The sequence below is a fragment of the Podarcis bocagei genome (genome assembly GCF_964188305.1).
Source record: "Podarcis bocagei genome assembly, chromosome: 3".
Classification (NCBI taxonomy): domain Eukaryota; kingdom Metazoa; phylum Chordata; class Lepidosauria; order Squamata; family Lacertidae; genus Podarcis; species Podarcis bocagei.
The window spans coordinates 109805321-109829486 of NC_138127.1; the positions used below are offsets into that span (position 1 = coordinate 109805321).

Below are 24166 nucleotides of genomic sequence, written 5' to 3' on the forward strand. Positions count from 1 at the left end.
CTCTGAGCTCCACAGCTCTCCACTTTATTCCTTTAAAACCTGCCTCTGAATACCACTTGCAGGGAATCCCAAAGGGATGGGTGGGGAATTCTCTTGCCCCTCTGTCCCCATTTAGAACTTCCCAAATGGGGCATCTTGATGGACACTGTGAGACCAGGTTGATGGACTAGATGTGGGCCCTTTGACCTGATCCAGCAGCCAGGCTCTTAGGATCTGATTGTCATTGCAATCCTAAAATATGGAATCTGATCCAAATAAGCTGTTGCTATAAAATCTGCAATAACACATTTCAATGCATTCAGCTTTGTGGTGGAGAAGAGAGTGGGCCTGTTTCCTGGGCAAAAGAACATCTCTCTCCAAGGTTTCCAGTGCCCCAAGGACACCAGTGATTGCCTTGGGTCAGCCCTCCTTCTGAAGGTGCAGGGGGGAAGGGGAAGGTCTCACTATCTATACCAGTCCCCTTTCCTGCATTCATCCTGCACCAGCCTCCCCCAACCTGATGCCCTCCAGGTATTCTGGACCAACCTTCCCAGGTAGATCCTCTCCTTGGTAGTTGCATATCTCTCTCTCTCTCTCTCTCTCTCTCTCTCTCTCTCTCTCTCTCTCTCTCTCTCTCACACACACACACACACACACACACACAATTTGCTTTTCTCTTCGCTTTGCCCTGCAGATTTCACCGGAGCTCAACGTCCCACCCAGGATTGCCAGAACAATGGGGGCAGCTGCAGAAAAACCTGCAACAAAGGCGAGAAAGAGATTGGGAAGTGTTCGGGAGACAGGCGTTGCTGCAAGCGCAGCTAAGGTGAGTTGTATGCAAAACCATTCCTGTGTCTGGAAATAAGTCTGTGGCATCTCAAAGAGACACGACCCCAAAGGCCGGAGAGTTACAGCTCTGCTTCTTCTCCCTGTCTTTGACCCTTAACAGCACTTGCTAGATTCTCCCTAAGGCTAAATTCACTGTTTATGGACCTTGAGAATTCCCTGATGACATTTGGAGCCACTTGACTCCTGCAGCTTAGAACACAGAAGTGGGATAACTGAGCCGTGTGTGAAACAAGGCTTTTAAAAGCCTGGAGGGCAGCCTTTGTCAACCAGGTGCCCACCACATGTTTTGGAGTACATCATCCATCAGCTGCAGAAACTGCACGGAGCCGTTTGATTTTGGGATGGAGACCTCTCCCAATCTCTGAACATCCAGCAGAAAATCTGACCTGACCCCCACCCCTGCATCATGTGAAATCCCAATTCTGATAGCATTCAGCTCTTGAGTCTTCAGGGGGGTCCCTGGCCTGTTTTGAGCACCCTCCCACCAATATTCATGGTGTTTCCTCTCTTTTTCATTTAACTCTACAGCAGACCCATCACGCATCACCTCTGACGAAAGGAAGACCACCCTGCTTCTTCTCTGGAGATGCAGCTGCCTTGGCTGCACCTCTGCAGAAACCTCTCTGCTCACTGCTGCTGCTGCTGAAGGTGCTTCTGGGAAGGATCCATCCCTGCCCAATCCTTTCTGCCCATTTACTCCAGAGCAAGTCCTGCTGTGCTCAGTGAGGCTGGCATCTTTGTAACTTGGTTTAGGATGGGATTTGCCTTCTCATTTGCTTTTGCTTTTCCTTTCAATAAATCCAAGCATTGGAAACCTCTGTGTGGTGGTGCCTTGTATGAAAAGGGTCACTGGGTGGGGTGGGGGCTCTGACAGTTCCTCTCCATCCTGTGACGTTTATTAGATTTGGGAGTAACTGGCAGGCTGAAGTGCAAGAAACAGCAGGCAAGGTGGGGAGCCTGTGGTCTCACCGCTGAGTTCTGTTTCCTCACCATGTCTGGCTCCAAGTCAGACAAATATTGCTCCATGATCATCAAATATCCACAGGCAGCAAAGGTGTGCGAAGTAACAGGCAGCTGCTTCCGTGAAACACAGTGGAATTGGGAATTGGCCCAGATCAGAAGGAGGTTCAGGGGGGAGTTGGTGTGTGGGGGGAAGCAATGCTAGACACATCCCCTCAGCGGCGTAGCGTGGGTTGTCAGCACCCGGGACAAGGCAAGTAATTTGTGCCCCCTAACCCGTGGATTTGCGCCCCCTAACCCTACAAATCTATGCCTATGAATGATAGTCCCCCCCTCTCTCTTTCTCATATTCCAATTGATTCCCATTTCCGCCGATCGATCCCCGAAGCTCTCACCCAGCGAAATTCATGCATAATTACGCTTCGCCATCCCTAATCCTGCCGCTTCCACCGGGAAATCATGACGGTGCGTTTCTCCTCTCCAAACTTTCCCCGGCCCTTTGCCGGCCGGTGCAGCCCTTTTGGCTACGAGCTCCCCTCCTTCTCTGCCCGCTTCCGACCCCACCTCCCCGTCCAGCCTCCCTACCTCCTGAAAAAAGGCACCGGCGCCGAGCAGGACACCCCCACGGCCATCGGAGAGAGGCGGGGCCGAGGGAGGCAAGCCAATGGGCGAGGCGGGGGTAGGTGGCCACGGGGATGGGCGCTGCCGCAGTCCTCGGGTGGGCAAGGTAGGAGCAGGCAGAGGCTGGCCGGCCACTCTGACAATAGGGGCGGGCCGAGGGCACGACGGGGCTGGGCCCTCTGGACTCGCGCCCTCCCCCAGATGTTGTGCCCGGTGCGGCCGGCACCCCTGGCACCCCCCATGCTACGCCACTGCATCCCCTTCCAAGTCAAAATGCAGTAAGATTGCAATTATCATCAGAGAATCCTAGCATTATTGAGTTGGAAGGTTGCCTGAGAGTCAACTAGTCCAAGCTAAAGAATCTCTGACAGGTGGCCACCCAATCTCTGCTTAAAATTCTCCACTGAAGAAGAGTCCACCACCTTCTGAGGGAGTCCATTCCACTGTCAAATAACTCTTTCCTTCAAAAAGATCTTCCCAATGTTCAGTTGGAATCTCCATTCATGGAATTTGAATCCATGGTTTGGGCCCTACCCCCCAGAGCAGGAGAAAACTAGCTTGCTCCATCTTCCACATGACAACCCATAATATATTTGAAGATGAATATCATATCTCCTCTCAGTCTCCTCTTCTCCAGGCTAAACCTACCCAGCTCCCTCAACCATTCCTCATATGGCTTCATTTCCAGAACCTTGATCATCTTGAACACCCTCCTTTGCACGCCTTGTCAATATCCTCCCTAAATTGTGGTGCCACAGAAAAAGGTGGAACCATTGCTAAATTAACATATATGAGAATTACTAAGGGGGTGAATCACCTGGTGCCAAGGCCCCCAATTGTCAACGGAATGTAGGGGTGCAGAGTCTGCATCTTCTTGGTGTACCCTCAAGGGGTCCGAACTGCCAGGAAGCTCAAGGTGGGGCACACAGTTCTCCCCCTCTTCATTTCGTCCTGGCAGCAACCCTGTGAGGCTGAAAGGTAGTGACTGGCCCAGGGTCAGCCAGTGAGCTTCATGGCTGGCTGGGAATTTAAGTCCTGTCTCCCATTCATAAATATGACTGTCTCTTTAATACCTTAGACCACCGGGAACCTGACAACGTTTCATTTAAGGCCAGAGCTGGATCTAGGGTCGGGTTACCAGATGTCCCCGTTTCCCGGGGACAGTCCTCAGATTTGTGAATAAGTCCCCAGACAAATTCCATCCCCGGAATGTCCCCGGATTTCATCCAATGTCCCCGGGAAACACAGCAGCGGCAGTCTCAGCAGCCCGGAGCAGTTGGCTCTGGCTGGCTTCAGGAGCTGCTCGAAAGTCCCCATGTGATGGTGGTGCAGAGGCTCTCACCACTGCTGCTCTCGGCCCTTCTTCTCTGCCTTCCATGCCTGACCTACTGCGCACTGCTCCCCCTCCCCCCACAGAAGAACCAACAACTCAGGGGCTGTCCAGGCTCATGGAGAAAGGAGAGTGAAACCTCAGAGGAAGGGGAAATGTGGCGGTTGAGGTCAAGGCAGCGGCCACCTCTCTGCCACCGCCATTGGTGAAGCATCAGTGTCCCGAACGTGTGGCATTTATTTATTTAAATATTTTTTATTAGCAATTTCAACAGAACACATTTATTGATTGATTGATTGATTGATTCATTGCGTCCCCGGATTCATTTAAAAAGAATCTGGTAACCTTAATCTAGGGAACTGCTGTAGTTGGTATATTAAACGATCTTGCTGAATTAACTTTTAAAGTAGAATACAAGAAGGGAAGGCGGGTGGAAGCAAAGAGAATAAGGTTTTGAAAGTTATTAATATAAAAGAGTGTTCTTTTTTATGCTAAACTTTTCTTTTGTATTTTTCTTTTTTTCTGTTTCTTTGTTGGAATTCTTGATGTTTGTTGTTCGTTTTTTCTCACTTTTGTTGTTTTTTGTGGATGTTAACTTTTTGGAAAAATCTTAATAAAATATTAATATAAAATAAATAAATAAATAAAAAGAATCTGGTAACCTTAATCTAGGGAACTGCTGTAGTTGATCCTTTAAAGTATGGGGAATGGGCTGTTGTACTCCTCCCAGCATGAAACCTGGAATCTCCAGTATCAAGTCATGTCTGGGAAGCTTTGACCTTCCTGATGTAACTCCCACCAGTGGCCAATGGTCAGGGCTGGGATCCAGAGTTGTTATCCAAGCAACATCTGTATCAAGCGGTCTGACCCTTCTTCTTCCTTTACACCTTAAGACTCACACCAAGGCAGATTTTAACCCTAGATCGGATTTTTGCCCTCCACCCACCACCTCATTTGCTTAATATCCAGCCCAAAGAAGCGTTCTGCAGAACTCAAAAGCTTGCTCATTTTTTGGTGACCTGTAGTCAGTCAAGTAAAGGTATTGACTTATGATGGATATTGTATTTTAGTCCATGGTGGTATGATTCTGATTCTGATTTGTTTACCATCCTTCCTTTGTAGATTTCAGGGCTGTTCACAACATACAAGATAATACAAGATAAAAAACACAGAATGCATAATAAAAAACAAAAACAAACCCCTATCTCCCCCAAAGCACCCTGGGGACATCATCCACTCACAGAAAATGCCCATTCATCTGTTGCCACCCTCTGGGCATCTTGGGGAGGAGGAACACAAAGAACGGTCTCAGATGATGATTTCAGGGTCTCGGTAGGTTCACATGGGGTGAGGGGCTCCTTGAGGAATTGAGGTATGATGGAATGGAAGCAAGGAAGGAGGGGGAGGAGAGCATAAGATGCATCAAATCTTGAGAGTTATGTGAGTGTCACCCAGATGATGGGGTAGAAGAACTCACCTGAGGGGCCTCATCTGTCCAGGAATGATCACAAGGTTTGGGCAGCTTCCAACCCACCTTTCCTTAAGAAGATACGATAGCCACCATCAAATATCTCAAGGGCTGTCACACAGAAGATGAAGCAAGCTTGTTTTCTGCTGCTCTGAAAAGTAGGGCCGAACCAATGTCTTCAACTTACAAGAAAGGAGTTTCCAACTAAACATTGGGAAAAACTTTCTGACAGTAGGAGCTATTTGACAGTGGAACAGTCTCCCTCAGGAGGTTGTGGTCTCTCCTTCCTTGGAGGCTTTTAAGCAGAGGTTGGATGGCCATCTGTTGTGGATGCTTCAGCTGAGATTCCTGCATTGCAGGGGACCCGACTAGATGACCCTGTGTGTCCCTTCCAACTGTACAAATCCACAATTCTATAAGACAGGGATGGGGATCCTGGGGGTTCTGCAGGCAATGTTGAAGATACCTCTGGCTGCACATCACAATGCCTTTGTCATGGCAGGAGACTGTGGGAAGGAGAAGCACTCTTGGGCTGTGGTCCTGTTTGTGGGCATCTAGTTGGCCACTATCAGAACAGCAAAGGAATTTGGCAGGAGCTCAGACCTTCCCCTGCCCTGTTTCAGGATATTGGACACATGGAGGAATCTTATGTCTCCATGGAATCCTAACCACATATCCTGTCTTGGCCTCTCTGTGTTTTTGTATTTATGTGTTTTGCACATCATATATTAGAGTCCAACAGAAAACAAGACCCAGCACACATTTTCACAACATGGACCTACACAAAGTTTTCCAATGTTTGCATTTATTAAAAAGAAAAGATAAAGCATTTTTGCAGGCAAACCAAATCTAAGCTCCAATCCCGAGCCCATCTACTAAGGAGTCAGGCCCCACTGGCCACAGAGGGGCTTACTCATGAGTAGACAGGCAGACAGGACGGCTCTCTCTTGACTCCTTCCCAGCATCTTCTTCAGCAGCATCAAGCAAAGCGGTTTCTTCCCCAGCAGAGATGGGGGTGCAATCGAGGCAGCTGCACATCAGAGGAGAGCAGGGTGGTCTTCCTTTCACCAGAGGTCTTGCACTGGAGATCTGCAGAGTTACCCCCCACCTGTGAGAAGAGGAAACACTGTTGAAATGGATGGTGGTGGTGGTGGTTCTGAAAACCTGAACCAGTAACTCCAACTGGGAGGCAGAAGAGCCTGACTGTTGTAGGTGCTCAAATTGCACACGGAGGGTTTGTTTCAGACCTCCGGCTAAATGTGGGATGTGTTGGGGGGAGTGTCTCCATCCTGACCCCAAGCCCTCCCATCTACACCCATCATCACATGACCTTGTAGCCTGGGGCTGCTGGGAGTTGTAGTCCTCAGTTGGTAGAACATGAGGCTCTTAATCTTAAGGGTTGCCAAAGGTTGGCCTGCTTGCTTTGGGAGTTATCATTTCTCAGCTCCTGGAAAGAAAGTACTACAAGGGCGGGAGCATTCTCAAAACCATAACCTGGAACATGGAACTGAGCAGGTGGAGAGAATCTAACACACCTGAAATTGTTTTCAGGAGCTGGTTGGTGAACGAAACAGTCACTCCCCAACATAGAGGCAAGTTCTGATGGGTAATACTTTGAATGCTGGCAGCATGAGATTGGATTGGGACCTTATGATGGAGACATTGTGTGGGAAGAGACGGACAGAAGGCAGTATTTGGGAGGACTTGATGAAAGGCTCTGGAAGGAGATTGCGGCTAAACATCACAAAGAATTTTCAGATGGTAAGAGCTGAATGAAAGTGAAACGGTCTCCTTCAGGAGGTTGTGGACTTTCTTGGAGTTTTTAAGCACAGGTTTGATGGCCATCTGTCATGGACTCTTTAGTTGAGATTCCTGCATTGCAGGGGGTTAGACTAGATGACCCTTGGAGTCCCTTCCAACTCTACCATTCTATGAGTCTTTCTTTCTTTAACAGAGGAACAGGAGCAGGTACGTAGTGCAGATCCAGATAAGCCATGACAAATTTGAGCAGGACACTTAACCCTTCCCCTTCCAGTCATTGCAGGATGTGTGGGTTCCCTTCCAACTCTACAGTTCTTTGATACAAAAACAACCTTCACAGAGATGCTTCACGCGGGTTGCCTTTGCTATCTGAGGAAGTGGTCAGTCAAAGATGGGTTTCCTTTCCAGGCTAAGAGAGATTGCACTGGCTCCCAGTGGAGTCCAGGGGCAGGTTTAAGGTGCTGGTTTTGGGACTTCCGGGTTGGCGCCATCGCCGAATGGCGGACTCCCTCCGAGCTCCGGAGGGAGTCTGCTCGGCAGGGGCTGGGTCCTACCGCGCCGGCGACGCGGGGACCCATAAAAACCACGGGCACGGAGCCCGTGGACATGGGTGACTCGGCTGGCACCATCAGCGCCCTCCCGACTCGTGAAGGAGCCTTTTTAAAGGCTTCGGATCGGGTGCCGGGGAGCGGCGTGGTGCTTTGAGTCCTCTGCTTTCCCTGCCGAGCGCAGCCGCATGCCATTCGACGGAGAGCGCTGACTTCTTCCATTGGAAATTCAGACTATTAACAACAACCCGTGAGTAATTGGGAAACCGGGTTCAAAAGGAAGACTATTAACAACAACCCGTGAGTAATTGGGAAACCGGGTTTCAAAAGGAATTTTTTCTTTCGGATTTGGCACGAGCGGGGGTGATCTAAAAAGGAAGTCAATCCCCCCCCTATTGTAAACACTCTAAAACAAGGACTGGGAAACCAAGGTCGAAAGAGAAGCATACTGTTGATAAAAATAATTAATTCCACGATGGGAAATTATAAGAACTGTGCTGGAGGAGAAGAGTGGAGGGTGAGAAGGAAAATGCAACCCCCCCTGGGAACTGGGGCGATTCGCAGAGCCTGGTGAAGAGAGACGGAGACTTTGACAGCTGTCAAAGTAGCTGTCAAAGCTGGAGAATATAAAGAGGACTTTGTTATGAGGACTTTGCTGGCTAATTTTGTTACAATTTGCTACAATATGGATATAAACTGTCGGAAAATAAGGAACAACAATTTGACTTTTGGATTAGAGGATACAAAGTTATTACAATCCCCCTAGAGGGGTTTTGGGACATTACAAGAACGGTCGTAAGTGGAAAAATACTCTTGGATTCGCGTTATCTTCTGGGAAAGCTGCAAAACTGAAACTGTATTTTGTCTACAGAGGTGTTTACATTAAAGGAGACAATAGAGTTCTCTATTGAAGAAAGGGAGGGACTGGACATAAGTTTTTGTTCCTGAATAACAAACCTCTGTAGAGATACTAGATTTCTGAATTAGAACGTTTTAGCAGCTGAACAGGACAAGAAACCTGAGAAAGTGAGGAAAAAGAAGAACAAAGGACTGACTACGACACGGAAAGAACAATGGGAGGAGTGGTAAAGATCAAGGAAATTAAAGGCCTCTGTTAGATTGGACGTTTGAAGTTAACTATTATTAAAATTAATAAATTAGAAGAAAACCGGCAAGATGGAACTGGGGAGAAATTTGGCCATGACTTGAGACCTCCAGGCTGATAACATATAGACTGATGGACATGGGGAATTCAAACCGGGGAAGGGGGGGGGGGAGATTTGGAATCCAAAGGCTGTGTAACCATCTTTTGAATCTTTTTATATCTTTTATTTTCTATTTCTTTATATATCTTACGTATGTCATTTTAATTTGATTGGACCTGTTTAAAAAAGGGAATTCGTGGAAGGAACTGGGATGGATCTTGGGGAAAATCTTTTTTCTTTTTGTTAATGATGTGGGATGCTGGTGAGACTTGTATAATTCAATTTGGATAGTGGGTTAAACAAACTAAGTTTCAAATTTGGAGTGAGAGCTTGTAGAACCAAATTAATGAAAGGGGAATACAGTTGGGAGGGGGAGGGGGGAGTCCCAGAAAGTAGGTAATGAAAGTAAGGCTTTAAGTATCTTCTTTTCTTTTTCTTTTTCTTTGTATTTCTATATTTTTGGAAACTTTAATAAATATGATTTTTTTTTTTAAAAAAAGGTGCTGGTTTTGACCTTTAAAGGCCTATGCGGCCTAGGACCCACGTACCTACAGGACCGCTTCTCCTGGTATGCCCTGCAGAGGAGCTTAAGGTCCACAAATAACAACAATTTGGAGGTCCCGAGCCTCAAGGAGGTTAGATTGGTTTCAACTAGGGCAGGGCCTCTTCAGCACTGGCCCCAACGTGGTGGAACGCTCTGTCCCAAGAGACCAGGGCCCTGCGGGACTTGACATCTTTCCGCAGGGCCTGCAAGACAGAGCTGTTCCGCCTGGCCTTTGGTTTGGACTCGGTCTGACCCTTATGTTTCCCTCCCCTTATGGTCTTGATTTTTCAGCTACTTTAAAATGAGGCTGTATTTAAAATTGCATTTTAACCTGTATTTTAAATTGTGTTTTTTCCCTTTTCCTCCCCCCCGTCTCTTTCCCCGCTATTATGTTTTTACTGTGATTTTATTGGTGTTAGCTGCCCTGAGCCCGACTCTGGCAGGGAAGGGCGGGACATAAATAAAAATAATTATTATTATTATTATTATTATTATTATTATTATTATTATTATTATTATATTGTGACTGTGGGTGGAAACGGAGCTGTAACTTTGGGGTCATCTCTCTTTGAGACACAGATATAATTTGACCTAACTCACCTTAACGGCAACAAACTTTGCTTCCTGAGCATTTAGCAATTTCTGTTTTGCCTTTCCAGCACCTAAAATAATGGCAGCTCCCGCCGGCAAGGCGACATGCTTCATTGGCATTTTGGGCTCCAGTGAAATCTGGGGGAGGAAAAAGAACCATTTGAAGCCAGCTCTGCACCCCCAGAACTGACCTTCTTGTGGGATGTGAAACACAAGAGCAGTCAAGTGCAACATTCCTAGAGTGGACATGTTTACACATGGGGAGGAATGTTTGTCCAGTCAGCAGGTAAACTTCCTGTTTCCTTCTGGGCTGGGACAGACTTCCTCTGCATGTGACTAGAGGTGGGCGTGGCCTCACCTGTGCAGGTAACGACAAAAGCACAGGGCAGGGGCAGCCATCTCTCTCTCTCTCCTCTTCCTTCAAAGAAGCAACATCTGCTTAGCCAAAGATGCTCTCTTGGCTTCCAGCTAAGAGAGGACAAAGGGACTGTCTCCTTATGAGATAGTTTCCAGGGATATGTTACTTTTCTAAGCTAAGTCTGCCTTCTGGGATCCAATTGTGAACAGAATGTGAGTGAGTAAACTCTTTTTATACTTTTATAGAAGACTGTGTCGTGTCTTATCTTTGATGAGGGAATAAGGGGGAAATACCAGAACAGTTATTATAGAGGCTTTAGCGAGCCTGAGCAAACGCATCCGCTGTGAGTTTAAAAAGGGGAATGGTACTCTGCTAAATTGTGAACTTGTTAACACAAGTTGGAAAGGCTATAATCAGACAATATATCTTCTCCTGCATCCCTGAACATTCCCACACTTCTGCACCTTCAGCTCTTCTTCCCTGATAACCCTGCAGGGCAAGAAACCTGGAGGGGGCCACATTGGGGGAGGCTGGTGCAGGATGAATGCAGGGAAAGGGTCTGGGGTGGAGAGAGAGACCCTTCCCCTCCTGCCTGCACCTTCAGCAAAAGAGCTGAGCCAAGGCGGTCAGGAAGGCTGCGTCAGAGAGACTGGTTACAAGAAATCCCTACCATTGCGGAGTGGCAGACGAAAATGATGAACTATGTGGAGTTAGCCAAGCTGACTGGCAGAATTCAGGATCAGGATGATCAGAGATTCCAGGAAATTTGGAGTAAATTTACTGTGTAACTAAAGGATAATTATAAAACCTTAAAAACACTGGCAGGACTGAAATAACTGCTACAATGTAAAGACAGATAAGAGGTTGAATACTAAAATACGCAATTTAAGAGAATAAGGGATACCTGTTGAAGGGAAGGAGGGAAGTTGCAAGCTCGGCAGAGCTAAAAGTATATATGTGGTTTGATGTATTGTATAAGACTGTGTTAAGAAAATAATAAAAAATTATTGGAAACAGAACTGTTAGACTCCAAAATCAAGAATTTGTCAAAAATGTATAACTTGCTGTTGAAATGGAACACCCAGGATGAAACGGTGAAATCAGCTATGATTAAATGGGCACAAGATGTCGGACATAATATAATGATGGTTGAATGGGAACAGTTATGGACCACAGGTATGAATTTTACGGCATGTAATACCTTAAGAGAAAACTTAATGAAAATGATTTATAGGTGGTACATGACACCAGTCAAGCTTGCAAAAATTTACCATTTGCCTGACAATAAACTGAAGGTACATTCTTTCACCTTTGGTGGACATGCCCAAGGATTAAGACATTCTGGGAGATGATTTATAATGAAATGGAAAAGGTATTCAAATATACCTTTCTGAAGAAACCAGAGGCCTTTCTCCTGGGCATGGTCGGCCAATTGGTGCCAAAGAAGGATAGAACTTTTTTTTATGTATGCTACAACAGGAGCAAGAATACTCATCGCGAAGTATTGGAAGACACAAGATTTACCCACCTGGGAAGAATGGCAGATGAAGTTGATGGACTACAGTGGTGCCCCGCAAGACGAATGCCTCGCAGGACGGAAAACTCGCTAGACGAAAGAGTTTTCCGTTTTGGAGGTGCTTCGCAAAACGAATTTCCTATGGGCTTGCTTCGCAAGACGACAATGTCTTGCAAGTTCCTGCTGGGTTTCCCCCCCCCTTTTCTAAGCCGCTAAGCCGCTTATCAGCTGATCTGATCAGCAGATAAGCTGCTAAAAGCCGCTAAAAGCCGCTAAAAGCCGCTAAAAGCCGCTAATAGCGCTAATCCGCTAATCCGTCAATGGGCTTGCTTCGCAAGACGAAAAAACTGCTAGACGAAGAGAATCACAGAACGGATTCTTTTCATCTTGCGAGGCACCACTGTATATGGAAATGGCGGAAATGACTGGCAGAATCCGAGACCAGGGAGAAGAGTCGGCGGAAGAAGATTGGAAAATGTTTAAAGACTATTTACAGAAATATTGTAAAATTAATGAATGTTAGAAAAATGTTGGAATGAAGTTATATGGCTTCAGCAGAAATGTTATAAGGAATTAGGTATAAATAGATTAATAGAGAATTAAAGGGAAAAATAAGGTTAATATGTGTTAAAATAATTATAGGATAGAAAGCAGAGGAAGATGGAAAGGAATTGCTGAAACAACTAATAGAAGTGGAATACAAAAAGGGAGGTGTGAGGAGGTCATGGAAATAAGTGAATGAAAGATTGAAACTATTTGATGTGTTTTAAATTGTTTTTGTTTTGTTTTCTTAGTTTAAATTGTTTTTGTTAGTTTAGTGTTAGCTATTGTTTTTGTATTGTATTGTATTGTTTATTTTCTTTTTCTATGTAATGTTCAAATTGTTGGAAAGTAATAAATATTATTTAAAAAAAGAAAAGAAAATAATAAAAATTTATTGGGGGGGGGAGAGAGACTGGCTTCCCTTTGTTAAGTACTTAATTCCTTCCGGAGGTCCGTATTTAACCTGAAACTGTTCTTAACCTGAAGCACCACTTTAGTTAATGGGGCCTCCTGCTGCTGCCAGGCCGCCGGAGCCCAATTTCTGTTCTCATCCTGAAGCAAAGTTCTTAACCTGAAGCACTATTTTTGGGTTAGCAGAGTCTTTAACCTGAAGCGTATGTAACCTGGAGCGTATGTAACCTGAGGGACCACTGTATTAAACATCTTAAAGCAATTCCTATGGATGATATTTCATGTTGCAAGATTAGTATTACAGTGAGATCATAGAAAGTGCCTGATTTCTGGATCGAGCCAAAGGAAGCACATTGCTCTTCAAGTGGCCGACCAGATGCCCCGTTTGGGAAGTTCTCAAGGAGGACAGAGGGGCAAAGGAATTCTCCACCCATCCCTTTGGGGTTCCTTGCAAGTGGGATCCACAGGCAGGTTTAAAAGGAATAAAGCAGAGAGTTGTAGAGAATCTGAGAAAACTGATAAAATAGCAGAATTATTGGAATGGAGAATGAAATTTATTGAATTTGCGGAGATGGCAAAATTAACAGCATCAATTAGAGGATACTCTAATCAAAAAATTAATAAAGAGTGGGAATGCATTAAGGAAGGCATGAAAAAAGTCTGTGCTGGAGCTTAAAAATCAATATGCAAAAGTTTAAAAGGCGCGAGGAGATTGGATAATAATATACCAAGGATGGAATAACAAATAAAGTGAATAACACAACAATAACAAAAATAATAGGCAAAGAAGATCACACGTGGGTGGAGGGAAGTGAAGGGATTAATTGAAATTGTTAAAGATTGGTATAGGATTTAAGAGATTTAAATCTTCATAAAGATTCTATAAGGAAAGCAAGAAGCAGCAAGAAATATCAAGTAAAGGTATTGGAGAGGAGATCAGTGTAAATGAAAACACGAGACTTACGGTTTTGTTACATATGATTTTATTTTGGAGTTGTATGTTTGTTTTGGAGATGTTTGTTGTAAAGAGTGTATATTATGTGAATAAAATAATAAAGGTGAAAAGTTAAAGAAAAAGGGAAGATCTCCATACCTGGAGCCAGGAGCATCAAGAGGAGGACGACAACAGAGAGGAGGCAGAAGATCTTCATGGCTGGAGGTTGGTGGGAATCATGGAGGTACCAGGAGCCAAGTGGAAGAGGTCCCCCTATTTATAGGTGGATGGAGGACTGTTGAAACCCTGTGGGAAGCCAAATGTCTTTTACAGGATAGATGTCGCAAGCCCTGCAGGGCAGAAGAAGATGAGAAGAGCCGTCCGAATTTCAGTAATGTTCTTGTGCAAAACCATATATGGAAGAATGACCGGCAAAGAGAGGGAATTGGGTTGTTTCTAAATGGTGCCCTTGATGAAGGAATTTCCCAAGAATGCCTTGAGATTACAGATATTTTATTTCTTGGAGGAGAGCGCTATCCGGGCTACTGGCCATCATGGCTACGTTCTCCCTCCGTTGTTGGCCTCTGAACTCCAGTTCTCAGAATCAGAAGCAAGGGGGTTGCTGTTGCTCCCAAATTTTGTTTCCGTTAGCTTCTGGTTATTCCTGTGAGAACAAGATACTTGAATCTTGTAGGCCATTGGCATGATCCAGCAAAATTCTTCTAATGCCCTTCACAGAATTAAAATTCATTCAGATGATGCACTTGTAAAAGAGGTCCTTCACAGCACACTCTTAAAGTATTTACGTTGCTCCTTCAAACATAGTGGTAGCTGCCACCTTAGATGGGTTTGAAAAGGCCTTCCTTGTAGGATACGGGTGGCTGCTGGTCACCACTGTGGCCCTAAGTGCCATTTTCAGGAAGAGGCAGGAAGAAGCCATCATGGCAAGTTGCCACTGAAAGGCAGACCAAGTCATGAGTTTGCCCAATCTGCTTTTAAAGCCATGCAACTGGCTGGTCATCACTGCCTCTTGTTGAAGTGAGTTCCATAGTTGCTGAATGAAAAGGTCCTTTCAAGACACTCAGCTTCACCCAAAGTCCCCATCAAACTCCTTTATGAATCCACCTTACTTCCCATAATGAAACACCTGTGTTTCTACCACCTGTCCCCACACCCAACCTGCCCCACTCATTCAGCTGCTCGACAGCCTTGGCATTACGGTGATCAGAGTGTCATTGCCCAACCAAGCACAGCCAGGGCGAAGGGTGTCTCTGATGTTCCCATATATATTCATGGAAACAGCATGTGAAAGTGAATTTCATCCAGGGAAATTGCCCTGCCAAAATCTGCAGATCAGGCAAAATTACATACAGACATGTTATCGGGAGAAAACCACACAGAAATGCTGATGAGTTTTCTTGGGGAGTGTGTTGTTCTTAAAAGCACACTGAAATGGAAAAACTCAGCTGCAGCTTGGAAAAGGAGACACTGGAAGAAACCAAAATTGACCAAATTGGCCAATGCTCTCGTTTTTGCTTCTGTTTTCAGTTTGTTCTGTATTTTAGTGGTTGGATCGATGTTGCTTCTATCCTTTGAGCAAATATTTTGTGGACAGAATAAAGCAGGGCATGCGTTTTATAAATGGGAATGAGTATATTTCCAGAGTTAGGTGTGGGTGTGGTTCCCAGGTGTTTTGGTTACAAGCATGCTTATTTAGGGGCACTTTTGAGCCTGCTCATTCCAACACCCTAAATTGGTCCCTGTAGTTCACTGCCAGCCATTGCATTGCTTTCAGGACCAGTGTCACAAATTCCATTGCTTTCACAATTGCATTGCTTTCAGGACCAGTGTCACAAATTCCCACTGTCTTGTCCAAGATGTAGTGATGTCCACAAAATTGGAGGATTTTAAGAGATTATTAGACCAATTCCTGGAGGGGAGGGTGAGCACAGCCCAAGGGACTTCCCAGACAGCCTCCACCAGTTCCCACCCAAGAAAACGAAGAAAGGAAATGTCAAGTATGGCAGAAAGTGAGAACGGCTATCTTGAAGTCACTGTTGGGATGCGGACCATAGGGGGAAGACGGAAAGAGGTCTGGATATTATCTATGGATTATATGGGAAAATATTAGAACAAGAAAATAATCATAACAGGCTGCAAAAATACTCAGCAGTATATTTTCGGGCGGGGGGTGTGAGTGGCATTATGGTGTAAACCACTGAGACTTGGGCTTGCCAATCGGAAGGTCGGCGGTTCGAATCCCCGCTACGGGGTGAGCTCCCATTGCTCGATCCCTGCTCCTGCCAACCTAGCAGTTCAAAAGCACTTCAAAGTGCAAGTAGATAAATAGGTACCGCTCCGGCGGAAAGGTAAACGGCGTTTCCGTGCACTGCTCTGGTTTTACCAGAAATGGCTTAGTCCTGCTGGCCACATGACCCAGAAAAACTGTCTGCGGACAAACACCGGCTCCCTCAGCCAGTAAAGTGAGATGAGCACCACAACCCCAGAGTCGATTGTCATTGCACTTAACTGTCAGAGGTCCTTTACCTTTACTTTTATCTTTTTCTTATGAATTTATGTATGACTGAAACATAGTATGTGTTGATGACGAGATATAACAGGAAAGCCAAAAAAAAAAAAAAAACAAAGGTGGTGGACTCTCCTTCAGTGAAGGCTTTTAAGCAGAGATTCAATGTCCACCTGTCAGGGATTTTTAAGTTTGGACTAGATGACTCTCAGGGTTCCTTCCAACTCTACAATTCCAGGATTCTACGATAAATGCCATTTTGCTCCATTTTGACCTGGCATTGCTGTCCCCCACTCTCACCAACCTCCCCCCCCCAACCTCCTTCTGATCTGGGCCAATTCCCAATTCCACTGTGTTTCACGGAAGCAGCTGCCTGTTACTTCACACACCTTTTCAGTCTGTGGAGATTCGCTGATCATGGAGCAATATTTGTCTGACTTGGAGCCAGACATGGTGAGGAAACAGAACTCTGTGGTGAGACCACAGGCTCCCCACCTTGCCTGCTGCATCTTGCACTTCAGTCTCTTGGGAAAGGATGCTGAAGACATCCCATGTCTGTGTAGGTTCCAAAAGATGAGCAGATGCCCCATAGGTTTCACAGGATAGGACACAGCACAGACCAACAGCTCATGACCGGCACTAATACTCCTCCCCCAGAATAATATGGGAATGTAACCCTGACTTTTGAGCCCCCATCTCTCTCCCATGGACACATAAATTCACAACAGTGCACACAATTTCATACCAATGCCTGCCATTGCCAACAATATCAAAACAAAGTGTTGCTTCAGCACCACAAGTAAAATGCAAACAGCACAACACACACATTCAGACCATTCGGAAAAAGAGAGTTAAACCTGCCCTTTCTTTGGAAAAAATGGATATGGAGTCTGATTGAGGGCTTGGAAGGGCAATGGGACAGTTAGGGGCTGGAATGATTGGGTGGTTTCCAAGGCTGCTGTCCTGTTCAGGCAAGAGATTTCTGCTTGGTATAGGACATTTCCTCCTCTCTCCTGAAGACTCCCCCCAGGCACCTCAAAACCTGCTCTAAAGATTGGAATGACTCTCCAGATCAGATTCCAGGTGGTTCCTGGGTCAGAGATGGTTTCCTCACCACTGTCCAGGGAGAGGAGAGGAATCTGAAGTCAATTTGTGAATTTGGAGACAAGCCATTGAGTTGCAGATGGTGGAGGGAAAGCCCAGGTGGAAATGATGGTATGAGATGTGGATCTGAAGGACTTTGCATGAGAAGAGCCCTGAAACAGACCAGCCAAAAGGCCTGTCTAGTCTTGCTCTCTCCCACAAGCTCACACTCTCCTTTGTAAACCAATGAGAGGCTGTTGTGACAAACAAGCGGTATAGAAGTGCAAAAACTCCCACCAGCCTCACATGTGTCATGAACACTTCTGCCCAAGGTATAAGAGCTCCAGAGGAGTAGAGAAGCAGCCAACAAAAGAGAAGCCTGCATTCTTCCCAGAGAGCTGTGAAGGGTAGTTTATCATCTCCACCTCGCTGTGAGAATGACAGGAATGCAGAGAGTGTGCTAGAGAGAATATCAGTGACTTCCCTTCTTCTCTTTCCATGGTTCATTTTGCATAGCATAAATCCCAGTATATTTTATATAAACTAATCCATTCAGTATTTTATTATTACATCCATCAAAACTTACTTCCAATGTTGAATTTATCTTAATGCAGCCAACATTTTCAAGTGCACACAATTTCCTCCCATATAGTCAATAAATATTTTCCAATCTTCTTTAAACCAATGTTTTCTTGTTCTCTTATTCTGTACGTTAGATCTGCAAGCTGCCGCATATTCCACTAGCTTAAGCTGCCATTCTTCTTTGGTTAGGACCTTGCTCATTTAAAAAAACAACAACAGGCCGTCGTATATAGGTTATACAGAGGTTATACAGGTATAACCTCTCTCTTTTTTTTAACACCTTCAGGTGTCAAAGAAGAAGATATGTCTCTTCTCCCCTCCCCCCACTATTTGTACTCCAAATATGGAAAAGAAAAGGAATGACCTCAAAAGGATGCTAAAAAATCACACTGTCGTTCTTCAATGGATTGCTTGCCAGTGGGATCCGCTTTGAGTTTTTGCCAGGGAAATGGGAGACATTAGATTCAGCTGGTAATTAAAGGCCTGTCCAGCTAATTTGCACTTTCCACAACATAACGTGAACCAGAACAGAATCACCCTTCCAAATTGACTCTTCTTTGAATTTTCCAAGGTGGTTCCCCAGTCACATGAAGGGAACCCAAACCCATACAGTGGGATACCAGGAGCCATTGATAACCCACAAATAAGAGCCTTTCAAAACCATCTAATTTGATGGCACTATCTCCTGTAGGAGCAAACTCCATTCTTTAACTGTGAGCTGTGAAGGATATTTTTTTAATGCGTTATCTGAAGAAACCTAAAATCTGCAAAGGGCATAAGGAGATCCCTGCTGGATCAGACCAGCAGCCTACAAGAGTCAAATGGTAATAAGAAGGCTACCAGAAACACACATATGAGAAACAGCCATGGCCTCGCTTGTGATTGTGAGCAACTGGAGTTCAGAGACTGAAGCAGTGGAGGGAAAAGAGAGCCCTGGGGGCCAGGAGCCCGGATAGCCCTCTCCTCCAAGAACGTGCTTTCCCTCTATTAACTTCATGGTAAACTCAAAGCATAGCTGGGAAATTAATTCTCCCATGGCTGAGCATCAGCAACAACTCTCTCTGCTTCTCTTTGTCAGTCAGTGACACTAGCCTGGTTTGTGGTCATTGTTCCGTATGTGGTTTTGCACAAGAGCATTACTCAAATCCAGACAGCAATTCTCAACTTCTTCTGCCCCACAGGGATTGAGACATCTATGCTGTGAAAGACATTTGGATTCCCACAAGGTTTCATCAGTCCTCCATCCACCTATAAGTAGAGGGACCTCTCCTTCCCCAGACAACTGCTCTTCCACTTGGCTTCAGGCATCTCCAGGATTCCCACCAACCTCCAGCCATGAAGATCTTCTGCCTCCTCTCTCTCGCCTTCCTCCTCCTGATGCTGGTGGCTCCAGGTAAGGCCTTCTTCTCAGATGCTTCTTCTCTGAGCTCCACAGTTCTCTAGCTTTATTCCTTTTAAAGCTGCCTCTGAATACCACTTGCAGGGAATCCCAAAGGGATGGGTGAGGAATTCTCTTGCCCCCTGTCCCCCTTGAGAGCTTCTCAAATGGGGCATCTGATTGGCCACTGTGAGACCAGGTTGATGGACTTAGAATCATAGAATCATAGAGTTGGAAGAGACCACAAGGGCCATCGAGTCCAACCCCCTGCCAAAGGGGATGAGTCCCCTTTGGCCTGATCCAGCAGTCAAGCTCTTGGGATCTGATTGCCATTCCAAGCCTAAAATATGGAATCTGATCCAAAGAAGCTGTTGCTATAAAATCTGTAATAACACATTTCAGTGCAATCAGCTTTGTAGTGGGGAAGAGAGTGGGCCAGTTTCCTGGGCAAGAGAACTTCTCTCTCCAAGGTTGCTAGTGGCCCCCAGGGAAGCCAGTGACTCTGACAAAGGTTTTCCTACCACCTTGGCTCAAACCTCCTGCTGAAGGCGCAGGTGGGAGGGGGAGGGGCTCACTCTCCATCCCAGCCCCCTTCCCTGCACTCATCCTGCACCAGCCTCCCCCAACTTGTGCCCTCCAGATGTCCTGGCTAGCAGGATTGTTGAGGAACAAAGGATGGAAGGTGTAGAAGGCCAGTCCTGGGAGATGGAGCAGCCTTCCCAGGTAGATCCTCTCCTTGGTAGTTGCATCTCCCTCTCTTAGTTTGCTTTTCTCTTCACTTTCCCCTGCAGATTTCACTGGAGCTCAACGTCCCACCCAGGATTGCCAGAACAATGGGGGCAGCTGCAGAAAAACCTGCAACAAAGGCGAGAAAGAGATTGGGAAGTGTTCGGGAGACAGGCGTTGCTGCAAGCGCAGCTAAGGTGAGTTATAGTCAAAGCCATACCTGTGCCTGAAAATAAGTGTGTGGCATTTCAAAGAGACACGACCCCAAAGGCCTGAGAGTTACAGCTCTGCTTCTTCCCCCTGTCTTTGACCCTTAACAGCCACGCAGTGGAGGGGTGGCGCTTGCTAGATTCTCCCGAATGCTAAATTCATTGTTTTGAGTTTGGACCTTGAGAATTCCCTGATGACAATTGGAGTCACTTGGGAGATCAGCCTTGGTCAACCAGGTGGCCACCAGATGTTTTAGAGAATATCTCCCATCAGCTCCAGAGAGTGCATGGAACAGTTTGTGTTTGGAATGGAGACCTCTCCCAACATCCAGGAGCTGAACCCCACTCCTCCACCATGTGAAATCCTAATTCAGATAGCATCTGGCTCTTTGGTCTTCAGGGGGTCCCTGGCCTGTTTTGAGCACCCTAACCCACTGTATTCATGGTGTTTCCTCTCTTTTTCATTTAACTCTACAGCAGACCCATCACGCATCACCTCTGACGAAAGGAAGACCACCCCGCTTCTTCTCTGGAGATGCAGCTGCCTTGACTGCACATCTGCAGAAACCTCCTTGCTCACTGCTGCTGCTGAAGGCACTCCTGGGAAGGATCCATCCCTGCCCAATCCTTTCTGCCTGTTTACTCCAGAGCAAGTCCTGCTGTGCTCAGTGAGGCTGGCATCTTTGTAAATGGGTTTAGGATTGGATACGCCTGCTTATTTGCTTTAGCTTTTCCTTCCAATAAATGCTTGCATTGGAAACCTCTGTGTGGTGGTGCCTTCTATGAAAAGGGACGCTGGGTTGGGGTGGGGGTTCTGCCAGTTCCTCTCCATGTTGTGATTTTTCTTTGTTTCTGGAGTACTAGCAGGTGCTTCTGTGCAAATCTGTGGAATTGGGAATTGGCCCAGATCTGAAGTAGGTTGAGGGGGCAGTTGGTGGGAGCGGGGAGAATCAATGCTAGACACATTCCCTTCCAGGTCAAAATGGAGCAAGATTGCAATTATTATCAGAGAATCCTAGAATTATAGAGTTGGAAGGTAGCCTGAGGGTCAACTGGTCCAAGCTAAAGAATCTCTGACAGGTGGTCACCCAATCTCTGCTTAAAATTCTCCACTGAAGGAGTCCACCACCTTCTGAGGGAGTCCATTTCATGGTCAAACAACTCTTTCCTTCAAAAATATCTTCCCAGAGCTCAGTCAGAATCTCCATTCATGGGACTTGAATCCATTGGTTTGGGCCCTACCCCCAGAGCAGGAGAAAACTAGCTTGCTCCATCTTTCACGTGACAGCCCTTAAAATATTTGAAGATCAATATCGTATCTTCTCTAAGTCTCCTCTTCTCCATGCTAAACCTTACCCAGCTCCCTCAACCATTCCACATATGGCTTCTTTTCCAGAACCTTGATCATCTTGGTCCCCATCCTTTGCACACCTTCCTGGCAACAACCCTATGAGGTAGGCTAGGCTGAAAGGTAGTGACTGGCCCAGAGCCAGCCAGTGAGATTCATGGCTGGGTGGGAATTTAAATCCTGGCAAAATTAGAGAATCCTAGAATTGTAAAGTTGGAATGGTCCCTGTGGGTCTTCTAGTCCAAGCTAAAGAACTTTGAATTGGACCCAATTGAAAGTGCTGGTTTTGACCTACAAAGGCTGAAATGACTCAGGACTGCAATAGCTCAAGGACCTCTCCCTACTCCCATTGTTGATGTTGCTTTTTCTCAGGGGATGGATCCCTTTGTAGGTCTGAGAGCTCATAACTGCCCAGCTTCCTCTGTCCCTAGCTCTGAGCATTCTGGGATTGGTGTCAGCTGCGCTTTGCAAAGGAAGCCTTCAGAAACTTAAGGAAGGAGATTGTTTGGAATTCCATCTCCCATAAACAGGGTCATAAGAATTCAAAGGTGTCATAAATAAAACAAATGTTCCTAAGTGCACAAGGTAAGCACACACACACATAAGTAGATAAATCCCATGTCTGGAAGAGTGCAGGAGAGCAGTCCAGAAGCCATCTTGAGTCTTATTGACCCCAAATATTTATCTGCAGAAGAAAGTACCGGTATCTTGGACAAACCTTCAAATCCTGTATTAAAGGGATATTTTGTGTAGACTGCTTCTTTCTGTGATGCTTGCATGATGCTTTTGGGTGGTCTCTGGCTAAGGGGCTGGGCAATTTCTAAAGTCTTTGAAAGCTCTTACACACCTTTTTTTCTGGATCCTCATCTCCATGCAGCGGGAGAACTTAGTTTGCAACAGAAAAACAAACATCTTCTTTGCTTGCTTTCTACTGCCTTCTCCCTCCATCCGTTCTTCTCTGACCAATAATGGACTTAGGGGACACGTAGTCTGTTGATGGAGAGGTGGGCTGTAAAAGACAACCCCCAATTTTTCTATAATGACAAGCAACAGGATGAGTCATTTCCCAAGAGTCTGAGAGATGCACTGTGTAACAGTACCAATACTTCCAGCTATGTTCATACATACACATAAGTACATAAGAAGAGTCTGCTGGATCAGAGAATCATAGCATGGTAGAGTTGGAAGGTACCCCCAAGGTCATCTAGTCCAACCCCCTGCAATGTAGGAATGTCAACTAAAACATCCATGACAGGTGGCCATCCAACCTCTGCTTAAAAACCTCCAAGGAAGGACATTCCACAACTGCCCAAGGGGGACAGTTCCACAATCCAACAGCTCTTACTGTCAGAAAGATTTTCCTGCTGTTTAGTCACAAGCTCCTTCCGTGTAACGTGAAGCCATGGGTTCGAGTCCTGCCCTCCAGAGCAGGAGAAAGCAAGCTTGATCCCTCCTCCCTGTGACCGCCCTTCAGATATTTGAAGATGGCTCTTATATCTCCTCTCAGTCTCCTTTTTTCCAGGCTAACCAAGTGTAATACTACTACTACTAATAAAATTTATTTATACCCCGCCCTCCCCAGCCAAGACCGGGCTTAGGGCGGCTAACCCCAAATATAAAAACAATTGATTGAAATACAGCTTAAAAAACAAGATTAAAATACAACATTAAAACATTAAAATGCAGCCTCATTTCCTTGGAAACTCAAATCAAAAACTTTTGGGGGGATGAAAACGTCAAGTCTTCACCAAGCCTAACTATCCAGACTGGTCTCCCACCTCTGCAGAGAAGGGTTGCCCCTACAAGCACAAACTTCAACAGGAAGTGGTCAGTCCATGACAGTGGGATAGTATACACACAACACAACACAACACAACACAACACAACACAACACAACACACACTCCGTTTGAAGACCACCTCCATTTCCACTCTGGTCAAAGTTTGGTCTCATCTTAGGGATTCTGCTCCAGGTGTTTTTTTTTTGTCGAGATCCCATCTCACCCAGGATCCTGTTTCCAAAGTGAGCAGCCAGATGCACATTATAGGAAAGTCGAGAGCAGGATCCGAGAAGAAGAGCCCTCCTGTCTTTGGCAGCAACTGGGATTCAGAAGCACTGCTGCCTCTGACTATCAGCCATCCATCACCCTCTCTCTCATCCTCTTTTAAAGCCATCTAAGTTGGTTGGGAGTTCCAGAGATGAACCGCGGGAAGAAGGACGTCCCTGTCTCTGTCCTGAAGCTTCCGCCATTCAGCTTCATTGGTTGTCCCCGAGTTCTGGTGCTCTGAGAGAGGGAGGAAAACTTTCCTTGATCCACTTTCATTGGCAGGGGGAAGAGGGGAGAGGAACCTCACAGAGCGTTTGAGAAAGCCACTGGGTGAAGCACCCACCTCCCTGGAAAGAGGGGTGAAGGTTGGGGTGAACCGTGAGAGGAGGGGGAAGGGCTCAGGGGAAAGCTGTGAGTGGAAGGAGTGGGTGAGGTGGGGAGGGAGGGGGTTGGTCTGAGATGGGTGAAGGGAGACCAGTTGAGGAGGGAGCTGGGGTGGAGCCCATATGAATTAACATATCAGAGTTGGCACCACCAGTGACTAGAAAAAGAGAGAGGAGGGCAGCCGAGAGAGCAAATATCATCATTTCAAAACTGCAGGGGGCAGGGACACATCAAGGTCATCATAGCAACACAGCCTTGGTCTTT

The 24166-nt window shown here is 46.0% G+C and overlaps 3 long non-coding RNA genes across 4 annotated transcripts in view; 2 read left to right on the forward strand and 1 right to left on the reverse strand.

Annotated features, from left to right (window-relative positions):
* The window catches only part of LOC308584227, a 31224-nt gene extending 29632 nt beyond the window's left edge, over positions 1–1592 (forward strand). For both annotated transcript variants that reach the window (XR_014006671.1, XR_014006672.1), the window contains exons 2-3: positions 674–805; positions 1357–1592. This is a non-coding gene — a long non-coding RNA (uncharacterized lncRNA). The remainder of the gene's footprint in view (positions 1–673; positions 806–1356) is intronic.
* Positions 1593–6067: 4475 nt separating this feature from the next.
* The window catches only part of LOC308584226, a 66144-nt gene continuing 48045 nt past the window's right edge, over positions 6068–24166 (reverse strand). Inside the window, exon 3 of the long non-coding RNA XR_014006669.1 lies at positions 6068–6315. This is a non-coding gene — a long non-coding RNA (uncharacterized lncRNA). The remainder of the gene's footprint in view (positions 6316–24166) is intronic.
* Positions 18998–20837, forward strand: LOC308583286. Its single transcript, XR_014006162.1, has 3 exons — positions 18998–19203; positions 19980–20111; positions 20601–20837. It is a non-coding gene; the product is annotated as an uncharacterized lncRNA (long non-coding RNA).